Raw genomic sequence first — 7,820 nt, 5'->3', positions numbered from 1 at the left:
TATGGATTAAAATAACACAAGTGGACAACTCATTTTAGACACATTTTGATATTCCCTTAATAAATTTATTGTCATCCATTTGATTTTGAATACTATTGTCAGTAATTTCACTGGAATTAAGGTTCCGTTCATTTCACGAAAAATGTGACATTTCTAGATAATATTTTTCATGAAGTCAAAAAAATGACAATATATTTTGGTCTTTGGCTCTGAAAAAGACCCGGAAAATATTTTCATCACCTGGGATGCACTGCCTTACCGTGCCATAAATCCATCAAATGTGCACTTGCCTTTAAGGCCAATGACAAGGCAAAACTTGCTTGGCACAACGCACTGCAACAACACGTCCCGGTACAGGAGTCTGGCCTCTTTTGAGCACCCATTTTTGGAGTACCCAACAGCCATTGCCACTTTGGACCCAAAAAAAAAAAACAGCCATTGCCACCCACATGGATTTAGACAAGTCCATTTTCAAGGCCATCTTGGGTCGTTTTGCAATCAAGCCAGAGCAGTGAAGAAAATGAGAGTAAAAGCAACAACAAAAATAAAAATGAGAGGAAAAGCAACAACAATGACCATCTTGGGTCGTTTTCTCTGTTTTCAATCAAAGTTGCTCTGTTTTCATCGCTTTCAGGTTCAACAAAAAAAAAAGAATACCCATTTCCTGAAAGCAATGCGACACATAGAATTAAATCAATAATATCCATACTATAAAAAAAATTTCAAAGTACTAATAATAACAATATAAAAAGAAAGAACACATATGATTGTTTTAGCAACAAAGCTCAATAAAATGTCTCATTGATTATGTTCTCTTTTGCATAGAAATTTATCAATCCACACTTTTTGAAGATTCGCACTCATGAATGCTTTTTCAATTTTTTCTTTTTCAACAAGATAGTCAAAAACCGATCCAAGGGTAATTTCATCATATCCATCCACTTTAGAGTTAGAGTAATTGACATTGCTTAAACCCAACGACTTAATCACCCATGCCATCTCTCCAAGTTGTGTTGAAAGAGATATGGTTTCTCTAGCGATTGGAAGCTGCCAAGCAAAGAGAATCGGACCCTCGAGAAAGAGAGATTCTACAAACGCTCGGTCCAGAGAGAAGGATCAAAGGAAGCTTCCCTTTGGTTTTTGTGGGGGGGCGAAAGAGGAGGAGGAGAGCAGTAGCGGCGGCAGAGCTGGAGGAGGAGGAGTTCTGGAGGCTAAGAGAGATGAGAAAAAGGCAAAGAGGAGGCAGCGACGAGAGAATAAGCGACAAGGGCTTTGCGTGAATGGAGCCTAAGGCTCCGTTTGTTTTGCGGTATCAACCAAATATATATCTACCAAATATAGGGTAATCAATTTTAGAAGATTTGGAATCTTATCTTTAGAAATTAGAAAGTTTTTGTATTTTATTTATTTCTTTCTTGCTAGTAAATCTTCTAGAATGTACTGTTGGGTATTTATATACCTCAACTAAGCTTGATGGAAATATACAACGATTTCTGTTTCAACATGGTATCAGAGCCATCTAGGGCTAACGCCTCTTTTCAACCCTAGCTTTCTTCTTCTTCCTCATCATCATCTTCTTCTTCTTCTTTTTTTCTTTGGTGGTCAATATGGCCCTAGAGAATCCCCCCACCACCACCACCATAACTGCTATTACAAACCCATCTTCTACACTTCCTCCATTCGGATCTGCTCATCACTTTCTTTCCCTACGTCTCACGGCATCCAATTACTTGCTATGGAAAGCACAAGTTATCCCATTTCTCAAGGGACAAAACCTCTATGGTCATGTCGATGGAACCAAACCGTGTCCCTCTGATGCGGCTGAAGCAGCTCTCTGGCAACAACAGGACGCTTCCATCATGAGTCTTCTAATTGCGTCCCTCTCAGAATCAGTTTTACCTCTCATTATTGATAAATCAACCAGTAAAGCCATTTGGGAAGCTCTCAATGCCTCTTTTGGCTCAGCTTCCGCTACGCGTATGCTCTCTCTTCATCTTAGTCTCCAACGTCTACAACAAAAACAGGACGAATCGCTTATTGATTTCCTCCATGTGCTAAATCCATTGCCGATGAGATGGGTGCTTGCAAGCCTCTTGAACCGGAGGATTTCAATGTCCACATCTTCCGTGGTCTCCGATTTGATCTCCAAGACATTGTTCCTACATTACTTGGCCATTCTGAACCAATCTCGTTTACGGATCTTCAAGGTCTTCTCCTTAGTCACGAGAGTATTAAGGCTTTCCAAAAGTTGCAGGTCTCTGAGCCTTCCTCTCTGGCTAACTCTGCTACAGCCAACTCTACTCAATGAAATGCCATCAACCATCCTGATTTCTCTTTCTCTAGCCGTGGTCAGTCCAGAGGTTGTGGGGGTCGTGGTGGTCGCTTTGGCCGTGGTCGTGGTGCCCGTGGTGCTCAATAAGGTCAGTTATGGTGTTCCATCTGTCAACGTACAAATCACACTGCTGCTACATGCTACTATCGCCCTCCAGGTATGCCTTATTACCCGACCCCGACACATACCCCTTCGAATACTTCATCTTATCGACCCTCTTACTCTCCCAATGCCAACCTGAGCCATGCCCTTCCCCCTCTTTTACCTACACCTACCAACATTGTACCTTGGTACCCTGACACTGGTGCCTCCCATCATGTTACACCTGACATACAATCCCTCTCTTCTTACGAAACCTATAATGGATCGGATCAACTACACGTGGGCAATGGTAAGGGTCTTAAAATCACTAATATTGGTTCTTCTTCCATTCCCTCTTCTATTTCAAATCTTTCTTTACGTTTAAATGATGTTCTTCATGTCCCCGATATTTCTAAACGTTTACTTTCGGTTAAAAAATTTGCGTCTGACAATAATGTCTTCTTTGAATTCTATCCTACCCACTTTCTTGTTAAGGATCTAGTGACCAAGGCGGTTCTTCTCTTCGGCCCGAGTAGTGGTGGTCTTTACACCATACCACAACAATATTCAATGCCTACTGCCAGTATTGCGAAATGGACTTCCATGGATGGCTGGCATCAACGTCTTGGCCATCCCCATGAGCATCTCTTACGGTTTATGATCAAACAGAATAATTTGTCGTGTCAGTCAACATGATTGAGTCAGTTATGTACAGCTTGTCAATTGGGCAAGGCTAGTCGTCAGTCCTTAAGATTGTCTCCAACTCGTAGTTTATTTCCGCTGGATTTAATTTATAGTGATGTTTGGGGTCCTTCTCATTTTGTTTCCACTGATGGTCATCGCTATTTCGTTATTTTTGTTGATGATTGCACCAAATTTATTTGGTTTTATCCTCTTAAAGTAAAGTCAGATGTTTACTCTATTTTTCAGACATTCCAAGCTCTTGTTGAACGTCAATTTTCACGAAAAATAAAAGCCGTTCAAACGGACTGGGGTGGGGAATTTCGTGCCCTCCCCTCCTTTTTCTCAAAAATTGGTATTGTTCATCGCATCTCCGCCCCTCATACTCATGAACAGCAAGGGGCAGTCGAGCGTCGTCATAGGCATATAATTGAAACTGGTTTAACATTATTAGCTCATGGCTCCGTCCCTCCCCAATACTGGCACTACGCATTTGAAACGGCGGTCTACCTCATCAATCGGATGCCGTCCAAGGTCACTAATCGCATCTCCCCCTTTCAAATGGTTTACAATCACCCTCCAAATTATTCCTTCTTAAAAATCTTTGGGTGTCGTTGTTTCCCTTATCTACGTCCGTATAACGCTCATAAGATGGATTTCCGCTCCATTCCTTGTATTTTCTTGGGATACAGTTCCTCTCACACAGGGTATCGCTGTCTTGACCCTGTCACTAATCATTTATACATTGCTCGACATGTTCGTTTCGATGAAACTTGTTTTCCCTTTGCAACTCCTTCCATTCTCGGTCCATCACCTAATTCATCACTTCCTCCATATGTCCTGGTACCGTGGGCTTCAGCCCCTATTGGCGTTCCTCCGCCTACCAATATAGTGAGAACACATACTCTTCCACTAACTCCCACAATGTCGTCTAATACCGATTCATTCATCTCCCCTACCTTAAGAACCAGACCCCTCCATGACATTTATCACTCTCCTTCCTCATCATCCTCTCTACCGCCGCCGCCGCCGCCTCCACCTAGGCCAACACGCACCCACACCATGCAACTTTGCTCTCGTCCTCCTCAAATTAATACTGCCACCACCCATCTCACCGAACCAACCTCATTCACCCAAGCCAACAAAATTCCTGAGTGGCGTGTAGCTATGACCGATGAATTTAATGCCTTGTTAAAAAATGGTACGTGGTCTTTGGTCCCTCGCACTTCCTCCATGAACCTCGTTGGGTGTAAGTGGGTTTACAGAGTTAAGCGCAAAGCGGATGGTAGTCTTGAGCGTTATAAAGCTCGCCTGATCGCTAAGGGTTTTCATCAACAACATGGCTTGGATTATACAGAAACCTTCAGTCCAGTTGTGAAAATTACCACTGTTCGCTCTATATTATCTCTAGCTGTCTCTCAAGGGTGGCAAGTGCGACAATTGGATGTGCACAACGCTTTCTTACATGGGATTCTTTCTGAAGAGGTGTACATGGAACAACCCCCTGGGTTTCAAGACCCAACTCGTCGTGATTATGTTTGCAAGTTGCATCGTTCTCTATATGGTCTCAAGCAGGCTCCGAGAGCCTGGTTTCAACGACTCTCACAGTTTTTGCTTCATTTGGGATTCTCAGCATCACAAACAGATCCCTCATTATTTATCTATCGAAGAGGCCCTGATGTCATTTATTTTTTGATCTATGTTGATGATATTCTGGTTACAAGAAATGCATCTTCTACTATCAGTGCAATCTTAGAGACATTATCTGCAGAGTTTTCCATTAAGGATCTCGGCCCGCTCCACTTCTTCCTTCGGATCGAGGCTGTCCCTCACTCTAACGGGTTGCTTCTCTGTCAAGGACGTTACATTGATGATCTTCTTCACAGGGCTGGGATGTCTGAGTGCAAGCCTGTCCAAACTCCTATGGCCACAACTACAAAACCATCTGAGAAAGGGGGTGCTCTGATGTCTGATCCTACTTTGTATCGGTCTATAGTTGGTGCCTTGCAATATGTGACATTGACAAGACCAGATCTCTCCTTCGCCGTTAATAAAGTTTGTCAATTCATGCATGCACCTACTGAAGACCACTGGCAAATGGTGAAACGCATATTGCGCTATCTCAAACATACAAAGTCGTTTGGTTTGCTTCTTTCCCGTTCCAATGATAATCGCTTGCAAGCTTTTTCTGATGCGGATTGAGCTGGTAGCTCTGACGACAGGAAGTCAACTGGAGGGTATGCTATTTTTCTTGGTCCTAATTTGATCTCTTGGAGCTCCAGAAAACAACGAACCGTAGCGCGCTCTTCCACAGAGTCTGAGTATAAAGCTCTTGCCGATGCTGCAGCTGAACTCATTTGGCTTGAGTCACTCTTTCAAGAGCTTGGGTTCCCTTTTCAAGGTCCCCCCATCCTTTGGTGCGATAATAGTGGTGCCACTTATCTGTCTGCAAATCCAGTTTTCCATGCTCGTACCAAACATGTTGCAATTGACTTCCACTTTGTTCGTGATCGCGTTGCCAAACGACAACTCAATGTGCAGTTTATCTCAACAGCTGACCAACTAGCTGATGCTCTCACCAAAGCTCTTCCCAATGCACGTTTTGCATTTTTACGAGACAAGTTGAAGATTTGCAGTCTCGATTCTTCAACTTGAGGGGATGTATCAACCAAATATATATATACCAAATATAGGGTAATCAATTTTAGAAGATTTGGAATCTTATCTTTAGAAATTAGAAAGTTTTTGTATTTTATTTATTTCTTTCTTGCTAGTAAATCTTCTAGAATGTACTGTTGGGTATTTATATACCTCAACTAAGCTTAATGGAAATATACAACGATTTCTGTTTCAACATGCGGAAAGCATTTTTTAGGAAAATATTTTCTTTATTTTTTTTTGTTTGGATTGCTTAGAAAAATGAGTCAACGGAAAATTTATGCTTATATTCAGAAAAATGATTTCATTTTTAAAAAACTAGAAATCATTTTTCAAAATATGACTAGATATCGACACTTGGATTAGAAACTCTACGTCCGGACTCAAGAACCCCAACGCTCGTTCCCGAGCTCTTGACAGCTAACACGGGTCTAGAGGTCGAATCCGGGTCCATAGAGGCGGTGCCCGGGTTTGCAGATGTTGGGCTCGGGACATCAAAGCTCATGATAGGGACCTCGGCGTCTAGACTTGGGTCCATAGAGGTCGAGCCCGAGAATCTGGTGCTTGTGCCTAGATCCCTAGTATCAGGCTCGGGTCCATTGGGACCGGGATAAGGTCCACAGAGGTTGGGCCCGAGACTTCAGTGCATGTGCCTTAAGTACATCGAGGTCGGGCCTGGGTCCCCAGTGCTTGAGCCTCGGTCCATGGAAGCCGTGCCCGAGTCCACTGAGGCCAGCCCTAAGAACTTAGAGCCCGAGCCCTGGTCCCAGATGCCCGGGGCCGAAACCCCATGCCTAGGATCGAGTCCTCAGCGTCCAGGCCAGGTCCATTGAGGTCAAGCGTAGGATCATGACTGCCCATGCACAAGTCACTAAGCTCAAATATTATATGTCTATTTAGGAAAATCAAATGAAATTTTCCTTATCGAATGACAAAATATATTTTTCGGTTCATTTTCAAGTTTTAGCCAAACATCCAAAAAATATTGTCTTTTTTTAGGAAAATGACTTTTTGGAAAATATTTTCTAAAAATGCCACATTTTCCGTGAAACAGATGGAGTCATATGAGAACGTTTCTCAACTCTTGAAATAGTTACTTTATTTATATCTATGTACCATCTTAAATTTTGCAAACATAAGATCAACAATCTAGTATCTTGGGTTCCTAGAATTCCCTATTCTAGCTTCAAGAAATCTATGTGTCTAACGTGTCCGTTCGAATGACAAGCCAACCTAATTGTGTGACGTGTCAAATCATATGACACAACAAAATTATTTTTTTTGGTCTGTTCTATCTTTAACTCTCCTCTCACTCTCTGATTTTTGTTCTACATCTTGCAAAGTATAGGAGTCAAATCCCGCACTTGTGATGCTAACGTCCTTACCCCCCTAATTCTTTTACCAGCAGGACCGCATGCTTATCGGCACATAACAAAATCATTATTACTGCATCATCAATGATTTTGACAATGACATCAACATAACAAAATCACTGATGATGCAGTAGTAGTATGCGAAAAATGATGCAGCAAAATAGCACAAAAAGCATGCATGATGACATGGCAACATTGACGATATGTCAGTACAGTTTTTAGAATCTCGTGAAATGGAGATGGTAAATAGTTACAAAAATATAGTCGATATGTACAACCTGCTAAAATAATTATATTAACTCAAGAAAATCGTCTAAAAATTCCTGAATCTATTGCACATTTGTCAATTCAGTCCTAAGCCTTTAAATTGTGCCAATTGAGTTTTAAAACTTTTCACGTTTTGCCAATTTTGGCCAGAAAACGCTAATATGAACATCGGCGGTCTTACGCGGCATCGCCGACGCTAACGTAGATAATATTTAATAATATTTTATATTTTTTTCTGTTTTCTTTTTGTCTTTTCTTTCTCTTTCTTTTTTTCCTTCCCTTCTTCCTCTAGCCTGACCTCGCCAAGCCTCGCCTCTGGGCGATTGGCTAGAGGAAGAAGGGAAGAAAAAAAAAAGAAAGAAAAGAAAAAAAGAAAAAATAGATAACATATTAAAATATTATTAAAAATTGTCTATGTCAGCGCTGAT

The sequence above is a fragment of the Syzygium oleosum genome, unplaced genomic scaffold (genome assembly GCF_021117445.2).
Source record: "Syzygium oleosum isolate NSW1041296 unplaced genomic scaffold, Sole_v2.1 Sole_v2.62, whole genome shotgun sequence".
NCBI classification, from domain to species: domain Eukaryota; kingdom Viridiplantae; phylum Streptophyta; class Magnoliopsida; order Myrtales; family Myrtaceae; genus Syzygium; species Syzygium oleosum.
This window is presented reverse-complemented; position numbering follows the sequence as displayed.